This window comes from Passer domesticus, chromosome 1 (assembly GCF_036417665.1).
Source record: "Passer domesticus isolate bPasDom1 chromosome 1, bPasDom1.hap1, whole genome shotgun sequence".
Lineage (NCBI taxonomy): Eukaryota > Metazoa > Chordata > Aves > Passeriformes > Passeridae > Passer > Passer domesticus.
Genome location: NC_087474.1, coordinates 66,523,209 through 66,543,558, shown reverse-complemented (window position 1 = coordinate 66,543,558; position 20,350 = coordinate 66,523,209). Strand labels below are relative to the sequence as shown.

The following is a 20,350-nucleotide window of genomic DNA, read 5'->3' as shown; positions in this document are numbered from 1 at the left end:
ATTAAACAGTAAACAAAACCAAAAGTTATTATGTCACTCCAAAAATTTGATAATTCATCTATATTTTTGTACTACAGATCTGATGTTTATACCCCATTTTGTAAAGGGCATTGCATGCCTTAGGACTATTTTACGAGAAATGAAACAATTGAGTAGAAATTGAACTCTGTAAAATAATAATATGTATAAGATCATGGAATGGTGTCATCTGACAGCACAAAGTCTGTGGGTATCAAATGAATTATCCAGGTATTGAACTTAAAAAAGTTACAGTGACCTTTCCCACAGCAGATGGGCAAGATTGCATTTGAAAATTCAATTATTTTGCAAAATTATTCAATTCATTTAAGTATGCTTTTTTCAAATCAAAGAAAGTCTTCAAGAATGAGTGAACTGTGTGGCTTTGGTGATTCATTTCACTCCACTGACTAGAAAGTAAACCTATGCACGTAACCTATGCCTGAAATTAATAAGGTGATTCTTGGTACCCATTATCTGTCTTCGAAGATCCTTGAGCTGCCATTTGGTAGACAACTGTATTGGAAAAGAAAAAATCTAAATCTGCACAGCTCTTGCATTGTTTCTCATAGCTCCTACTTCAGGGCATGCCCAGAGACAAGATATGAAACTACCCTCACTTTCTATTGACATAAGCCAGCTTGTCCTTATTTTCTGTTTTTAGGTAGCAGGGAACAGAAGATCTCATCTTTGACCAGGTGGTTTCTTGCAAGAAATTCTGAAAATTATGAGACATTCATTTTTAACATTCAGTTTCTCAGGTTTTATGCTGAATGTTTGCTGAGAGAAGCTTTGGAGTTACAAATTGTCATGGTTTGACCCTGGCACAATGCCAAGGCCCCCATGGAAGGTATGTTTCCAAAATGGTTACTGTGAGATGTGACCTGGAAACAGAACAAAGCAGGCTCCAACTTGGAAATGGAGGGAAAAACACAACACTTTATTAATCTACAGTGTATGAGACAAAAGGAAAAAAAAACAAACAAAAAACCAAAGGCACAAAAAACCCCAAAAAACCCTCACACAGCAATCCACAATGGAAAAACTCCAAAACACTCCTCGTCCCTCCACCCCTCTAACACTCAATCCCCTCTAACACTGAATTCTCAATCCAATACCATCCTTCACACAGCTTCCCCCCAGTTCATCCGGAGAGAGGAGTCTCTCTCTTGCACCATGGGCCTCCCCAGGAAACACAGTTGGAACCTCCTGTGCTTCCATGTCACACGTGGCAGCCGCCCGGAGAGAATCTGCCGTGGTGACCATCTTCCTTCCATGTCCAGTGCTCTCACCACTGTCCATGGATCCAAACTGCTTCTTAGGTCCTTTAAGAATGCCTCGCCCAGTTCCAAGAAGTGGCAGCCTCTCACCATTTGGGACACCTGTCCCCCCCCATATTTCAACCCCTGGGGCCCAGGGGCCTCATGAACAGAGATCCTTCTCCGCTGAAGGCAGAGGGCTCCACCACACCCTCCCCATCAGTCTCTGTTCCCTCTACTTCTTCTCACAATGGCTTTGTGGCTCCTGGCCAACCACCTCCCCCAAGGTGCAGTCCCTACATTACAGGAAGATTTGGTTCCGTCCCGTAGCCACGTAAGAGAAAAGTCCAGCCAAAAGGCCACTCCAAATCATCTCTTCTATCTAGGGCGCTTCTCATCTGCTGGTATTTCTTCACTCACTCAAGCCTCCTTCTCATCTGCACATCCTCCGTCCCCTCTCAGTTCTCAGCTGGGGAGGATCAGTGTTTTTTGCAGCTTCCACTGTCCCAGCACCAAAGGGGTTAAAACTCCAGCCAAGGTCTGCCGGCGGCTGGGCACCTTGCCCCACCCTCCCTTCTTCTCCTGGCTATGGTGCCGGCACAAGCTATCAAAGTTCAAGCCAGCACAGTCTCTTATCACTCTCTCCCGGGGTGGGGGGGGACCTGCCCAAACATCCCAGGTCTCTTCCACCCCTGCACCTCGCAGGGGCTCTGGCCTCCCTCCCCACAGGATGCATGGCCTTCCCCTCCCCCACCCAGACGCAGCTGGGCAGGGGAGAGGTTCAAACTCCACTCACTGCTGGATCCAAAAAGGAAGTTCTCTGGGAATCCTCTGCTTTTAACCCCTGTGTGTTCTCAGAGGCGTATCCAGGTCCCCAGTGGCCACCACAGGTGCCAATTCCAAATCTGGCCACTGATTGGTTTGACCACAACTTTTCCAGAAATACACTTCCTGGCCAAACCACTACACCAATTATTTACATTTAAACAATATGCTGGAAGTTTTCCTGGTACCAGATCAGTAATTCTGAAAAGGAAGACCTCTTCTCTGATCCTGTTGATTCTATTACATTGCACAAACCAAAGCTGAGACCTTTATCTTGAAATATCCAGAGATCTTGCTTTCCCTCTGAAGTGCAGCTGGAGCTGAGAACTGAACAGCATATCCTTTGAAAACATAAAGCAAGAATATATGAAAGAATACCTTCATTATCAGAAAATTAGTTAATTACTAATTGCTGGACAGGTTGCTGTGGTCCAGTATGATAATATATATTGGTTCCTTTATAGTAGATTCCTTGACTGTATTGGTCTTAGCAAGTGCAAGTCTCTTGGATTTTCTTTAAATATATTGTCCATAATATATTTCAATATATTGCTGACAATATAGGGTGTGCACACTAACAAATTCTTATTGTGCATGGGTCTGCAAAACATAATGAATGCAAATCAATATTGAAGTAGTGAGTGTTAGTGTTGTCTGTAGTAGAGAACTGTGTCATAGAGAAATAGAGATCTATTTCTCAGTATTTTCATCTGTTTTGTTTAGTTTTAATGTGTTTATCTAGTTTAAACTAGATTTTGGATGTCCTTAAGGGAAGAGAAAACCATCGACTTCCCAGCATCAGTTACAGAATATTTGGAAATTTGAAAATTATTCTCTTAGGACCGACATCAATGGCAATTGTATTGAAAATCAAAATCTGTAATCCTTAAGTACTCAAGCAAGAAAATCCTCTTTATTCATCTTTACATTTGTCTTGGATGCATGTGTGTAGTATTTTTTTCCTTACAATTCCTCATCTGTAAAATTGAACTAGTCTATTTCTTTTTTGGATTTTATATTTCAGTTATGGAATGGGGTGGTTGCAAAATTAAAATTTTGATTTCAGAGACATGCCCTTACTACAAATCTAACATGCTGTGACTTACAAAAATCAAAATTTGTTCAATATTAGCATCCAAAACTTTAGATTAATCTGATACCACACACTTCCTCTCATATGGAATCACACAGAATAATCTGAAAAAAAATGCTGAATATATGTAAGAATAAGATGTGATACTATTTGGCCTCCAAATGCCTGATTTTACTGCCTTAACAGGATTTATGCCTCAGTACAACAATTGAAGCAGAGGGTATAAAGGCTTGATACATTAGGTAATTTCTTTGCCTGTTCTGGTGAAAAAAATCTCCATTCTAGTTTTACAGCTATATGTTTGTTTATTTCAGTTAGCCAAATAAATGGAGATCAACTGAAAACACAGATTGTAACTCTGATCATATAATCTAAATTTAATTACTTGATAAAAGTACTATTTCACTGTTATATAAAGAGTCATTCTTTATATAACAAAGTTTTCACCAATATATGCTTTTCTGGGATACTAAAGCTTGCTGTTTATCAGCATAGTTTTTTGATATCAGGTCAATAATTTTGAATGATGGCAAACAATCCACTGAACGCAAAACCCAGTGCAGTGATCCGTGACATCTGTCAGAATCATTAGACCTCACCTAATTTATTGTAACAGTTCCTTTACTGTGGAGGTGTAAAACTGGTATGCAACTCTCTGCAAAATTGATTCAGTACCTGGAAGAATGATGGAGAAGATCATGCTGAGAGCTATTGAAAGACTTTTAAAGAACAGTGAAGTCATCAGACAGTCAATGTGAGTTCAGAAAGGGAAAGTCCTATTTAACTAATTTGATCCCTCTTCAGTAAGGTCATGTCTCCTATGGGTGCTGGATGTAGTTTTTCTGTGTTTTAACAAGGCTTTTGGAACTGTCCTTCACAGTATCCTTTGGGATAAGCTGTCCAGCTGTAAGATGAGGAAGTTGATGGTGTTTAGGACATCAGAAGGAATTTCTTCATGGAAGGGTTGTTAAACATTGAAGTAGACTTCCCAGGGAGGTGGTAGAGTCACCATCACTCTAGGTGATCAAGAAATTACTGGATGTGGAACTTAGTACCATGATCTAGTTGACAAGGTAGCAATAAATCGAAGATTAGACTCAGTGATCTCAGAGGTCTTTTCAACATAAACAGTTCTGTGATTCTCTGAAGAATTGGCTAAAGGACAGAGCTCCAGGGTTATAGTGAATGGTACAACCTAGGGCTGGTGGCCAGTCACCAGTGGCATTCATTAAGGATGAATGGTAGGGCCAGTTCTATTTAAAATATTTATCAGTGATCTGGGTACAGGTGTTGAATGCACCATTGCCAAGTTTGCTAATGATACCAAACTGTGAGGTGCTGTTGACTCTTGAGGGACAAGAGGACTTGAAGATGGATCTTTGTATCTTGAAGCACTTGACAATCATCAGCAGCACAAAACTGAAAATGACCAGCTGCTGGTTTTATCACCTGGATCAGATTAACAGTGGAATCTAAACTGGAAGAGCAGTGTCTGGACAGCAGCTCTGCAAAAGGGGTCTGGGAGTTCTGGCTGGCAGGAGGCTCAAAATGAGTCAGTGTTCTTGGGCAGCCCAAAGAGCAAACTGCATCCTGGAGTGCATCAAACACAGCTTCACCATCTGGGAAAAAGGTGTGAATTTTCTGCTTTATTGAGAATAGGTGTGGCCTTGTTTTGTGTGCTTCTGGGCACTGCCATTTAAAAGGGACGTGAAGATGAATGCATCCAGAGAAAGGAGAAAAAGATGGTGAAGTGAGTGGAAAGCATATCCTGTGAGGAGTGGTTGAGAACAATGGGCTTGTTTAGTGTGTAAAAAAAGGAGGCTGAGGGACAACCTTACTGCTCCCTGCATCTTCCTGAAGAGAGGAGGTAGAGAAGCAAAGTGATGATTTCTTCTCCCTGGTCCCAGTGCCAGTACATGTGGGAATGGCTCAAAGATGTATCCATCAGGGGAGGTTTGGGCTTGACTTGAGGAAACTGTTACTTACCAATGGTCATCAAACCCAAGAACAGCCTTCCTGGAGAAGTGGTCAATGCCCCAAGCCTGTCAGTGTTAAGGAGGTATTTGAACAACAACCTTAAGCCTTGCTTTAACTTTTGGACAGCTTGGAAGAGATCAGGCAGTTGGGGTCAAAGGTCATTGAAAGTCCCTTTTAATTAAATTCTTATGTTCTAAGATTCCTCCATCTTAGATATGAAAAAAATGTATATAAAGAAGTATATTTTTCCTAATTAATAGTAAACAGTGCTGAATAAAATGGCATATGTGCTGCATTGTTCAAGTGCCAAGAGAAGCAAATAGGTGGCCTACTGTAAGCAGTACCAGCACAAACAATTTATCACAACCAACAAGAACATGGAGGAATTTAATGTAGGGCTTGAACATGCAATATTTGTGAAATACTTCATGGTTGTTTTTTAAACTAAAGATTCCCATTTGCAATAAAATTGAACTTTCTTGGAGGTAGTGAAAGTGAAAGCCCTTCCTCCTATTTGGAAACTACATGTACTTTATTTGGTTTTACCTTATATATTGTGGTTGCAGGACCATAAGTGCCAGGAATTAATCTCACTGTAAAAAATCAGTATAATTCTTAGGCTCTTTTTTATGGTTATTGTTTGGCTATTCACTTGTTACTAAATTGGTGCAATATCTTGTGAGTTTTTAGCAGTAGTTTAGAATATTGTCCTATGAACTGAACTTTAGATTTAAAATGTAAGTGAGAAGCTTAGTTTACTTGCTCTTTACCTGTGTCCCATTTTCTGCAATTACTTTTACAATTTGTAGGCATTGCATAGTTTTGTGTAATATATCTGAGCCAAGTGCAAAAGCCTCATCTTTTTAATAGACTGTCATGTAAAGAATACTGTTATCTAATCAGATGTTAAAGATGATGGGAGAAACCCAGGAGAAACTGTTGTTTATAAGTGAAAAATATTCTGTGGAATTCATGTAAGTAGAATAATTTTCTATTTATGCAGAACTTCCAAATGTAAACAAAATCTTCCCCCCCCCCCCCCAAAAAAAAAAAGAAATAATTTGAAGTTAGCTATTGCATTTCTCACTTGACTGAATTTGGTATGTGGATCTGAGAAAAGTTGCTATGTGCTACTCTGTCTTGTATGGTGACACATGAAACTGAATCCAAGCAGAATTGAGAGTAGGAGAGACATTATTTGGCTCTATATTCTCCCTTTGTTGTTGTTTCTGTAGGTTCAGACCAGGAATTAGCTGTTGCAATCATGGTTTTTCAAATGCATTTGGAGTCATTTAAATGTGTCTTAACACATCACATACATTCTTAGCAGTACTGTTGTGACTTGCCTATAATAGTAATTCCAAAACATATTTGAGTATGACTGCTTGTGTTGTCTCCACATAGTACAGCATTTCTAAAGAACTGGTTTATGGCACCAGTGAGGCTCACCTATTTCTAAGGCCTGGTGGTCAACTTGAGAACCAGTTTGAGGAGTTTGGCCTTTCTGCCAAAGATTTGTGAAGTGTATTTAGCTTTGTCAGGAGTTTGTAGTGTTAGAGTTGCAAAACAGAATGTTTCTTGTGATGATTGTGTAAATACTTGATTCTCTGGGTGATAAAATAGCTGTAGCCAATGCTATCTTCAGAATTTTGACATAAAGGCGCTGAGAACATGATCTAAGCAGCTGATAGTGGTATCAGTGAAATGAATTAGTGGGGGATTTTGTTCTTTCCAGGGTAGACAGATCATACAGTGTTTTTGGATACTCCCTGTGAGAAAAATGGAAATTTCACTTGTCAGAATATTGACATGGTTTTTCTTTTGTTTTAGTGTAAAACTTCACAGTACTGTAGAGGTTCTAGCATAAAAGCTAAGGTATCTCTTAGGACTGTAATACAAATTATATTTTGAGGTTGAAGAGGTTCCTGGACTCTCTGTGAGACCACAAAAGTACCGTAAAAATTACTCCATCCAAGAAATGTTTAGAGACCCAGACTATGAATTGGACAGAGCAGAAATGTTTTTGCTTTTTTTTTCATACTTGTATAACTGTCCATATTTTAAGACCAAAGAAAAACACAATTAGATGTAGTCTGTACTGGTTGTTTATGAAAGAGTTAAAAACTTTAGGAGCAAGAGTTTACTTTGCTATATCATAGCTGGCAAGATGAGGGAGAAAATTTGTTTCCAAATGATAGCATTACATGGTTATAATGCAGGAATGAGGAAATTGAATTGAAATCCTCATCCTCCTTAATACAGCCTGGTTCTAAAGAGGAAGAAGAAATTGTGTTCTGCTGTGGCTTTCTGATGCTTCTGTGAAACTTGAGGCATATCCTTTAATGAAAGGTTCCTTTTGGAATTGTTGGTTTGGATAACTTTTGTTTGAGACTGCTACTACATTAAGATTTAAATTGTTTTCAACTAAGTATTCCTTTTTCCAACTTTTAGTGCTTGGATTCCAAAAAACATATTGGAAATTGGCTGGTAAAGTACATATTTTTATGTTTCATGGAAGAAACTGACCTAGTTAATCATGTCTATTCTGGTGAAAGGTTGGCTGTCTCATTTACATTCTTTCCAAATTCTGTTTGATGCAAGTCCTTGATTTTCTTATAATTGATCAAAATTGAAGTGGAAGAAGCACTTTGAATTTTACAGTAGGATAAAATGGGCATTAGTGCCAAATCTCTCAATTATCATATTGTCAAAATTCAGCTCTAAATCTGTATCTAAATGTGACTGATACATTACATCTGAAGTAATTATATCAAGTTAATATAAAAGCAAAAACCAGTGATACTGTACTAATCCATACCATCGGGACACCATGCTGCTTATTCATTATTGCATTTACTCCAGAGCTCTCCCAAATGAAATGATGTTGATTTCTTTCTCAGTTATAGGGCATAGGCATCCTACTGGACTGTGAGGGACTGAACTGTTATCCAAAACTAGGAAATCCATCATAGGAAATTTATAAAATTTAAAATCTTTGTTGTGTTATTTGTACAGTCTACGACCAACTCACTTTCTGAGCTTGTTCATAACTTTAAGTTAGTTGAGGAAAAAACTTTTACAATTAAGTTTTGATGTATAGTCCATGGTAAATGCTACTTCCAAATTTGGTGTCAATTTGCACTCAATCTCGTTCTTTTTTAGCTGGATTTGCATAATAGTATTAATATGAGAGGTATTTCTCTTAACAGTAGCATTGGAGGTGCAGAACTGATTATTGGTGAGCTGTAAAAATTTCTTAGTCACAGTCTTCACTTGAATGTCCTTCCAAGAGCACACACAAATGAAAGGCATAAGGACAGAACCTAAAAAAACTCCACTAATGTTATTTTTCTTCCACTTAATCTACTTATTCCTAGGGCTTCTTAATTATGCCAAAGAAAGTGATCTATCCTTCCATCTGAATTCAATTAATTCAGCAATTAATCAGGAATGCTGTATCTTAATGAGGCTCACCCACACTGAGGCTTTCTAATCGCTGCAGTTCTCATGTTAAACTCAGTAATTAGCACAACAATACAGGTTCATGTTTGGTTTTTGCAAGATGTTCCCTCAAGGATCTCCTCCTAAATGAGCTCTATGGTTCAAGGATTTTCTGCGGTGTAAATACACTAGAAAAGTCAGGAGGAGTAGAATGTTGCCCACAGATATGGTTTCTGCATCATGAAGAGGATGGAATGAGAAACTGATTATAAAAGTAATGACTCCTTTGGAGCAGTGTGTGAAGGGACAAGCAAAATATATTTGAAACTTGAGGCCATGTTGAGCTGGATTGACCCTGTCGGGTTGTCAGGCACCCACCAAAGCCACTTAATCACTCCCCTCCACAGCTGGACAGGGGAGAAAAAAATCTAATGAAAGGTTCATGTGTTGAGATGAAGACAGGGAGAAGTACCTCACTGATTATCACCATGGGAAAAACACAGCTGACTTGGGGAAACTAATTTAATTTATTACTGATCAAAATCAGAGCAGATAATGAGAAATAAAACAATTCTTGAAAATACCTGCCTGGCACCTCTCCCTCCTTCCCAGGCTTTGTCTCCTCACCGCAGTGGCACAGGGAGACACGGAGCAGGGATTATGGCCAGTTCATCACAATTCTGCTGCTGCTCAGGGATAGGAGCCCTTCCTCTGCTCCAGTGTGGGATTCATGGAGACAACCTTCATGACCTTCCTTTCCACCATGCGTCCTTTCCACCAGATGAGAACTTCATTAACTGCTGCAGTATGCATCCCTCTCCATGGGGCGCAGTCCTTCAGGCACAACTTGCTCCAGCATGAGGCCTCCACAATGTCACAGGTCTGACCAAGAAACCTGCTCTAGCGTGAGCTCTTCTCTTCACAGGTCTGCAGATCCCTGCCAGGAGCCTGTTCCAGCACGGGCCTCCCACAGGTTCACAGCCTCCTCTCAGGCATCCACCTGCTCCAGCATGGGTCTCCTCCATGGGCTGCAGGTTGACCTCTGCATCCCTGTGATCCTCCGTGGGCTGCAAAGGGATAGCTGCTTCTCCATGGTCTTCACCATGGACTACAGAGGAATCTCAGCTCCCATGCTCCAGAGCAACTCTGCCCCCTCCTTCTCTACTGACCTTGTTGTCTGCAGAGCTGTTCCTCTTGCGTATTCTCTGGCCACAATTTTATCTATGCAAAAAAAGTTTTGTCTTCTTAAATATGTTATCATAGAGATGTTACTGTCATTCCTGGTTGGCCCAGCCATGACCAGCAGTGGGTTTCTCTTGGAGCTGGCCGACGTTGGCTTTCAGACATGGAGGAAACTTTTAGCAGCTTCTCACAGAAGCCACTATTGTATCCTCCCCGCTACCAAACCTGGCTGCACAAACCTAAATGCAAATAAATCAATGCAAAGAACTGATGGCAGCTGCTAAATTCTATCAGTGTTATTGCATCTTAACATCTAAAACTTTTGTGTTATTACCAGTGGAAGAAAATAGCACTGCCAATGCATTTGGCCAAAGTCAGCACACTGTGAGGAGATATTAAATTCAAGGTTTCTCACTTGTCAGGTAGTAGTATTAAGCTTCATAACAGTATTGGGTCCAGAGTACACCTCAGTTGACAAGGCTGGAGGGCCCTTGAGCTTTTGGTAAAATTGAATGCTTAGTGGAGGGATTAAATTGTCATGGAGAACAAAAAACTGAGCTTCCCCATAGCATGAAAAAAGAAGAGATTTAAATGAAACAATTCCTGTTTTCTTCTTCACTCCTAGAATGAAGTTCATTAGTTCATTACAGTCAAGCCCCATAGTGAACTACAGGGTTTGCACTGAGTTTCTGATTTGCTGTGCTCTCCTTTGGGAGGTTTAGAAAAATAAAATCTTCCTTCTTATTATCATTAATATTAATCACATAGGATAAAATATCAGACTTTGGACATGGGCAAGTGGCTTGGAAAGAGAAACTCTAGATTTCTTGAATTCAGATGTTATGATCTTTGGTTTTGGACCTCACTTTTCTGCCAGATGTTGATACAAAGAGCAGAAAGACAGTATGTCATTCCAGTTGGGTACCCCAGTTTTAGACAGCTGGAAGAAAAACCCAGACAACCAAGTATGAATTAAAAGAGCTGTCTGGTGTGGTGGAGGAGAGCCTTGGTCTTGGTCTTTTTCCTTTCCTCTTGCAATGATAACTTCAGGCAGCAGTGTCTCATGAACAGCAACAACATCCTCACCTTTACCAAACTATCTCTGATCATTCATCTGCCCAGATCCCTGATGTCGGTGCTGGTTATGGTCACCCTTAAGTGGCCCAAGATACCACTTGCAATCCTTGAATTGTCTTGCTTTTCCTTCAGACAGAAAATAATGATAGATACCCACCAGAGTATGACTTTGGATGTGTAGGAGAAAGAACAGAGTGAAATGTTTTGAGGAGATTGTCTGTTGTACTATGCTGCTTTTGTACTATCTCGCATAGTGATTGAGCACACGGCTTGGGTGCTTTGGTTAGTCCACGTGAAAATTTAACACAAATATTAGCAGCAAATATTTGGAGCAACAACTTAAGTGCTTATGAATGTTACCTCAAGAAACCAACTGACACGATTAAAATAGACACTAAAACTTGCAAGTTATGAACTGCAGCTATCTTTTTTGTGTCCAAAGACAAAAATATTTTACCCAAAGACAAAAAAATTGGCTTAGCATCACAGAATAATAAAGGCAAAGCTGATTTATTTCTTCTGGCTTTGCATTGCAGTATTGAATTTAGAGGAACTCTAATTTCTGTATGTCAAGCCTTGTAGCTATGCACAAAATTACTGCCAGAACTGGAATAACTTCATTTCTAATCCACTTATGCAAATATATAAAAATATGATAACCACAAAAGAGTTTCTAGTTCAAAAATAAAAGAAGACACTACATCTGACTATGGGTACAATGGGACTGATTTATACATGTATATGTCCATACACCATCAAAACACTGGGACTGTTATCAAATAACCTTAAGTTCCTGGATCAAATCAGTATAAAGATTATTTGAATAGTTCTTCTGTATTGTAGAATGTACATTTATAATGCTTCAGAATCATTAAAAAGCATGCAGTGTTGTATTCAAGTAGGAAAATTTCATACTTATCTACCTTGTAATTAAAGGCACATGATAAAGATTGGGTTTTTTTTAAAATCAGGGTAAGATCCTGGAACTGATGATTTCTAGAGGTCTAAAGGTTTTGCTGCTCATATGCAATGCATGTACAACTAGATTGTTGGTGATTTAAAAGGAATCTCTTGTGATTATATGGCTAACACTAAAGAGAAAATTAAAAAGAAGCAAAATCTATTTTCTTTTAAAGGTGATTTACCAAGCCACTAAGGAGACTGAATTTGAGAGATTTTTGTACTTGTAAGCAAAAATGATGCTATTATTAGCTTTAATTTTAATAGCCACAATTGTACTGCCAAATATTTTAGACTTAACTCTTAGATATGCATACAAAAACCTCTAGCTTCCTAACTTTTCCTGGTGATGTGTTCCTGGACTGTGGAAAGTACAGGCAGAGGAGGCTTCTCCTTAAGGAAACATAATAAACTGAATTCTGACATAAAGTGTGAACATGTGATGGTCTCAGAGACAACAGTTTTTTAGGTCATAGTGACTAAAATATTGAGTATCTGAGCTGAAAGAGTGGAGCTGCAATGATTGTTTACTAGCATGCAATATACTCTTAAATCATATCCCAGCTTATTGGGGAAACACCAATAAATTAGACAATGATGGTGCTGGTATTGCAAGTTATATTTGACATAATAAAAAATTTGGTCTTTTTGGGTAGGCACAAGAAAAGAAGGCCAGAAAATAAATCTTTAGGAGGGCAGTTCTTCCCACAATAGCATTCCTAGCAAAATGCCATGAATACAGAATATATTGTACTCAACAAACAAATAAATATTTCTTCCTCTGGGAGGAAATGAAATGATTTTTCTTTTAATACAAGAAACATGCTAAAGACTTTCAAGGTTTTAATTTTATTTTCCCATTAACTTCCCAGGAAAGTCAAAGATGCAGAAATAGAAGCCACTGTAGAACTATTGTGAACCTTCTGTTTGCATTTAATCACTCTCCCAGTGGCCATGTGAGTGTTTTGCCAATGGTATAAACTATTTTGTTTATACAATGGTATAAACAAAAATGGTATAAATTTTGTTTTGCCAATGGTATAAACTGGGCACAAATTTTTCCTGAGCTAAAATGGAATTTTTTTTTTTTTTTTTTGTGACTACATTAAAGAAAATTGTCTCTGAAACAATTATCTTTATTTTCCACCTCCTCTCCTTCACTCTGTATTTGGAATGAGCTTCCAGCTCTTTTGTAAACATGACAAACAAGGTGTACAGTACTTGCTTTAAATGGTTTTTAAATGGTTCTTCTAAAAACTGTACTTATCATACCAGTGAGTTGAGAGCTCAAAATAAGGCACTAGAGTAGACGGTGCAAATTCATGGGCTGTTGATCCACGTCCCTCTGGGTGAAAAAAGGTCAAGATGGTTACAAACATCAGTGGACCATCTGTGATAAGTAGAAGACTTAATATTTATCTTTATTATGTTTGGGAGTGTGGGGTTTCTTCTGATTTTGATGGATGCAATGACACAGTTGTAGTCTGAACCCTTTATTTGTTGTTACAAAGCATGAGAGAAAAGCAGAGTAGACAAGACAGTAGACAGTGGACTACTACAACTCACTATTCAGTTCCAGCATGTTACTAGTGATAGCAGTTTGAGTATTTGATCATTTTGCTCAACAAATATATCTCCATGTCTTATTTTAATTTGCATAATATGCTAAATAATTTATCTAACTTTTGCAAGAGAAAGTTATTTTTTTTTTCTTTTTCGGGTTTTGCAAACTCCTGACAAAGTTAATTGTCCACTAGCCAAAGGGCATTCTTTGAGAATGTCAAAGAAAATATTTTCAGTAGCCATGTATTTTATTTATATACATCAATTTAATGTCTGCCTATAGTATTCAGCTTTTTTTTGAGCAATATATGCCATCTATAAAGACAAAATAGTTTTTTTTTTACATTGCTTAGAAAGAGTATATTGATTTTGCTTGTCCCTCAGTTTTCCATTGGAGATTTTTTTTATGGGTTCTATTCAAAGCCAAGAAAAGGAAAAGAAGAAGGGAAAAGAGGACAGGAAAAGAGGAAAGGAAAAGAGAGACTGTGAATTTTCACTGTTGCAGAACCACAGAAGTTTATATGTTATTAAAAAGAATGAAATATAACAAAGTATGTATGAATCACAGCTATGGCAACACAACATTTGCCTCTTTGTTCTTTTCCAGATTGATAACTAGCTGTGTGACCTTCTGTAACAGTCACTGTTCCCTTTACACAACAGGACCATCATCCTCAAAAAGGAGGTACTTTCCTGGTGACTTCTCCCCAGACTTGGAACTTTACTCCTTAAACACCAAGTTGCCTGTATTGTCTGCCTCAGGAGAGAGAAATTCAAAGTCAAATTTTATCACTTCAGGCCATTGTTCAGAAATTTTTATAAAGCTAAATCAGCCTTTCTGAAACATAGTTTTTTGTAATCTTACCTGAAAATATAGCTGGACTGGGTTAATCTTATTGATAGAAAGGGGGAAGAAATACATGTTCCTTAATAAGGAAGGCTCAGGGATTGTTTTGTTTATACTCTGTCTTCTATAATATTGTGCTTTGGCTTTAAAGAACAAAGAGCCTCCCCTACGATATTTTCCAGTACTAAAGTTGTCCAAAATTAAGTTACAGTGTGTGTAGGGCTAGAAAGACTATAGGATTGGACAGGCTTTTACATAGCCTAAAGCAGTTTGGATATATTCAGAGAGAAATGTGGATATGTTGTATTTCCCTTGTCATAAAAATTCATCTCGGGCTATTCATTTCCATCCACACCACATGAAGGGGAAGGTGGTACTTAAATGTTTTGTGCTTGAGGTACAGGAGGCAGCTCATAGAAAAATGAATGGCTGTTACAGTTGAGATGGCCACAACACACAAGAGTAATACCACACAGTTTCAGAAGTCTTCAAGAATGAGCACCTTATGTTTCTTCAGTACAACCTTTTATACTGTCATCTTACAGGCCTTACACCTGTGTGCCCTCTGTACCCCTTTGTGATTGCTCAGTGCACCTCAGCACTCCATGTCTCATTGCCTTCAATGCTGTTCACCTGTCCTGCACTGTTGTAGCCCATTAGGGATGAGGCTCAGCCCCAGCTCCTCTCCCAGTTACCACAAACTGTGTGCCTACAAATGGCTCCTATTAGAATCACAAAATATCAGACATCCTCCTGTGGAGCATCCACATAATTTCAAATCTTTATGTTTGGCCTGCAGAAGAATTTTAGAAATGCCTATATGTCAATTTATGTGTAAATGTGATGTTTCTTGAAATGTTGTTTATTATTTTCTAGTACGAATTTGCATAATCTTATAGCAAGGAAGATACATCATGGGTATTTCTTGAGTGGTGTGATAACATTTTCCTCCCATTCGTGTATTTGTTGAATAGAATGGGAATTACAGTACTCTAGTTGCACAGTAATTAAACCACCATTTTAAATTCTTCCGGCATGTATTCCTAAGCAGCAATGTCTTTCTGCACAGGGAGTTGGATAGTTCAGAAAATATAATTTAAACCTTTTTTTTGTTGTTACTTGACTTGAAAAGTAAAGACTTGTTTTCCTACATGCTGTGTATTTTTGTGTGTAGAGAACAGCTCCTGCATAGAGAAGTAGCAATCATTTAAATAAACATTAGTGAGAACTAGGTTGTTGACTATTTGCTGCGAGAATTAATGTGTATCATAGGCATGATTATGCTTCTTGTTTTGTGTAGAGACAAAATTTTCCTTTTGTCTTGACAATAATAACATGGCTTAGCATTAAATGATATTTACAGCACCATCTAATCTGTCAGAGCACACTGACACTACTGTCACTGGCAGAATCTCTCGTTTTGTACTGTATGTTGATTATTTGGAGTACTGTGTATGTTCTAATACTTGGGCTGGGAGACTGGATTGCTGGATTTTGTTATTGCTGCTGTCCTTGAGTGTTGGCGATGTGAAATGAATTGTAATAATATATTTTATCTTAATTTTTATTCTTGATTATCTTATGTGTTGGGGGTTTTAGTGAATTTTGAGTCATAATTATTATCTTAAAGCACTTGAACTCTCAGAGGAATTCAGAAAACACTTAAGCCCATAAGTGTACTGTGGCAATGTTATCCCCAGTTACAGAATGTCATCTGACTTATGAGAAACACAAGCCAGGTAACAAGCCAGTGTGGAGGGGCAGTAACTTGTTGTATTTGCAATCTCATGTCATATCATGCATCACATGGAGGAGCAAAATAAAAAGCTGTCACATTTTCCAAGATGAAAACACCAGGACATATGCTTGCTGAAAGTTTCCAATTATTTTTTAAATCTTGACTATTCCTGGAAGTTGAATGTCCTTCAGCCTTCTGAAACTTTACCTAAAGGCAGTTAATATGTATTATTACTTTTCCTCCATAATTCAAAAGAAATGGGTTGGCATTTGTAGCTTTTATACCCTGTCATCTTTCAGTAGAAATTCATATGTCTAATTTCTTGGTGTTTATATTCTTCCTGTTTATATTCTTGCTGGTAAGAAATCTAGACACACCTCCACATCTGTTTAATACAGCCTCTTCATTTAAAATAAAAGTATGTGGATGAACTAAATCAAAAATATCTAGCAGGGAGTTTGGAGGGTTGTGTTGGATTTTTTCTTCATATATTAAATGATGTTTGACCAAAATGCTGCATTTAATCTAGATTTCCTGAAGAGGTGTTTAAATAAAAAAACCAAACAATTCCCATCTCCCTTTTATATTTTGTACGCAACTATAGCACAAGATTTTACATCTTACTTACATGTTTTAGAGTTCTTGAGCTTTAATCAATATTTTGCATGTATTAATACATGGTGGTATTAATAATAATTATAATAAATTAATACGTGGTCATATATCCAACTAAACTGATATTATTTGGTTTAATTTAAATTAATAATTTAATTAATTTTCTCCTCAGTCCAATTTTTCTTATTGTTGATGATGAAATGTTATTTTCTTCAGATTTAATAATTTGCAGAAGGATCTCTGAGCATATGGATTCATAAAATAAAATTCTAGATTCATTTAATAATGAATATTCATAATTTCAGCCATGATTCCTACCACTAAAATGTTGCAGTTAGGGTCTATTACTAGGTCGTTAGACATTTTTAAAGCTATTTGGTCTTTTCCCAAAGAGAAGTATTTTGGAAAAGCATGGGTAAATCAACTTCAACTTTTTTAAAGTAATGTGAAATGCCACTGTTTTCTCCATCTGATTGCATTAATGAATATTGTCTTTAGACCACTCTTAATACTGATACAGTTGAAAGGGGAGCTAGAAAGTGAATTTGTACAATGAAGTGAGTCCGTAGGATTTGCAACACAAGATTAAAGAAGAAAAACTTGCACAATTGAGCATATTGAATTAGACTTACCACAATAAGCCTGATGTTCCTGAATGTACAGCCTGAATTCAGCAACAACTCTTTCTACAGTCCTGGGAAATAATTTTAGTGGAGTCTGAACAGCTTGCTGTAATAGAAATTTCCACAAAAAAGATCCATATTTTTTTTCAAACTGATTATTAGAATCAGAAGATCTAGGAGTAAAACAGAGCTAAGAAAACTGATTTTTTAATGCCTCCTTTGAATATAATATGCTGTACTTTCACTCTATATTTTTAATTATTTTTTTAAACTCACCTTGAAGAATAATCTACACCTTGGTTAATTTTTTTGCATTCCTAATGAAAGAGATAAATTTGAGGGTAATGAATAAACAATGCTGATGTATAGCTGCTTTGGATTTACTCTTGACTATCATTATAATATCAGTCATTCATGTACTTACTACTATTTCTTTGTTTCTTCTGGGCTTCGATCTACTTGCCCTGACTGCAGAATAACTCTTCAAAGCTATATCTCGACTTTTCCCTTTCATGGAACAATATTCTTCAGACAAAAACAGTCATAAAACCACATTTTTGTACACCCAACTCATCAAATATCAGTATTTCAAATATTTATATTTCTAAATATGTATTTATCTTCTTAATGTGTGTGTCAGAACAGTAATATATATATATATATAGTAACATCTTGTGGCCTAGATAGGAAAAAATATTTGAAAAATCTTTTTACTTTTGTAAAGAGTTAAATAATATGTAAAATTCACATGTAATACTGTAATAGAAAGCATTTATACTTCTGAAAGTCTATTTATCCTTATGCATTTGTACCTAAATAATACTGTGGAAAGGATATTTTCTTGCTTCCCTTTTTCCTGCTACTCATAAACAATTCACATTTCTCTTCTCCATATTTTTCCCAGAGGTATTTCATTTCAATATATCTCTAAGGAGTTTAAGGACTTGTGGTTTTTTGAGGATTTGAAAAAATCTGTTTATAAATCTGATTCTGGCATGTACATAAATGCTGTCTAATATTCAAATAGAGAAAAGTTAATTGTTTTAGGTTAATATAACAATTCTATAATTTATTATTCCTTCAAAATTGGAAGCCATCATGAGTAAGACTTTTCTTTATATTCTTTAATTAACATAATTAGGATTTTAATGATTATTTTTATAGATAGTATTTGAAAGTCTTACTTTTCTAATAGCAGCTTGCTCCTTAACCATAATGCATAAAAACTAGACAGGCAGGAAAATAATTTTTATTAACATACGCCTACGCCTATCTCTAATTCTCTACGTAATGGATTTCTTTACATGATTTTTTAACACCAACAAAAAGAAACAGGGAATATTGTGACACGCTGTGGCCCCTGGTAAGGTTGTTATAAAAAAACCCCTAACAAAAACCCCAGACAAGATTAGCCATTCTGCTCTCTTACAAAGCAAGCTAAGAAAAATATTATCTGCAGCTGTGAAATGGTTTGATGATTTAATTGAGAAATTTTTAACATTTCATTTGAGGGAGTGAACAAGTCTGGCACTTTCTCTTCCTGAGAAAAATTGCCAGCGGAGTGCAAGTAGAGATGAATCAGTATAACTTACTGCACTGTATGGAATTCATCAACTACAATTTGCTCTTAAGTCACTGGCAATGCTTATGACTTTGAATAAAGTGTTTGGGAAACTAGCCAAAGACAGAGAAATAATCCCCCCATACTTATCAAGAGCATGCACATATCCAATTCCTTACCTTGTATATAAAGAAGTGGTATCCAGATTGCCTGTGCATGTGTTTACATCTGTCAGAACTTTTAAACACAAATGGCTTCAATCAGGCTTAAGAAAAATATCTGGGTTTTGGGTGGGGTAGCTTTGTTTTCAGATTTTTTTAGGGGTTTGGTTGCTTTAAAAAAAAAAAAAATTAAATAGGCCCTTGGATGTGTTCCACAGCTTTAACCAAGACAAATTTAAATGTTCTGTTAATTAATAAGATTCCAGGGGTGGGTCTCACATTCACATCATATTTTCTATAGTGCATCCTTGCTAAGGTTGGAGTTTTGCTCATTTAAAAAAAAAAATCCTTGCTTTGGTGCCAGGGAACTGAAATAGACTTTGAAGTCTTAGATATATTTGCAGAACAGGGACACTAGGCAACAACACATTTTTTCTTTTCTACAGGGCCTCTCTAAACCATTTCAATTCCTTTGTAAAAAGATCATTCACAGCACTATAGTGGTCTTTTAGTCTTTCTGCTTATGCAGGGTTGACTTGTGTCCTGAGAAACAATCTGCCAGGTTGGGAATAGTTTTGTGAATGATGTACCTGTGCAGGAGGTGCCTGGAGGAACAAGGGTCCTCAGCAGCCCTCACAGTCCCCTTGGTTTTGACGCCTGATGCCCTCTGATGTTAGGCTCACGTTTCACATCAGTGGTGTGATATTCTGGCCTTCCTGCTGCTTTAGGATCCATCATGGACAGCACTGGGATAGGGGTGAAGAAGACACCTGAGGCTTCATTAGGGGGAAATCCTATAGGGTTAGCTCTTGGAAAGGGGTGTGGGGCATGAATCCTAAGTCCATTGGCAACACTGGGTGCAATTTATACTGACAAAAGGGGTTTTGGAGATAAACTCTTGGGTTTAAAATTATGCGTAGCCCTTGAGAAAAGCAAATGTTTATGTGCAAAACAGGTGTAGTAGTGTTACAAAAACTCGGTGCCAATTTACACAGTGGATTATGCATATGCTGTACCTACACACCCACATACATGCGGGCAATGTCTGGTGCTGATCTGCCAGGTTTTTGTGAGACATTGTGAGTGAGGAACATTGTGTGATCAGCTGCTCTACAGCCTGGGTTATGCCAGAGCATGAGAAAATCTGCAGAATTGCCCATGATGCTTTTTATGCTATGGGTTTTGGAAGTCAACATTTGTAATAAAATTTGACTAACCCTTGAATATCTTTAGCATTATTGAGCCTCAGTGTTGACCTGTAAAACACAGACAGAGGTCACTTATCTCCTAAGAAGCAGAGTTTATTTATCTACAGATTAATATTTTGAAGTGGTAAAATGGGTTTAGAAGTGAGGAGTACACTACTTAAATTAATACTACTAAATAATTGTTGTTAATGCCAAAAGTACA

General features: G+C 37.4%; 1 long non-coding RNA gene across 1 annotated transcript; it reads right to left on the bottom strand.

Annotated features, from left to right (window-relative positions):
* Positions 1–928: 928 nt before the first annotated feature.
* Positions 929–19,087, bottom strand: LOC135288140 (uncharacterized). The gene is made up of 3 exons (XR_010351424.1): positions 18,959–19,087; positions 17,228–17,324; positions 929–2,443 (listed from the first exon to the last, which is right to left on the bottom strand). It is a non-coding gene; the product is annotated as an uncharacterized LOC135288140 (long non-coding RNA).
* Positions 19,088–20,350: the final 1,263 nt, after the last annotated feature.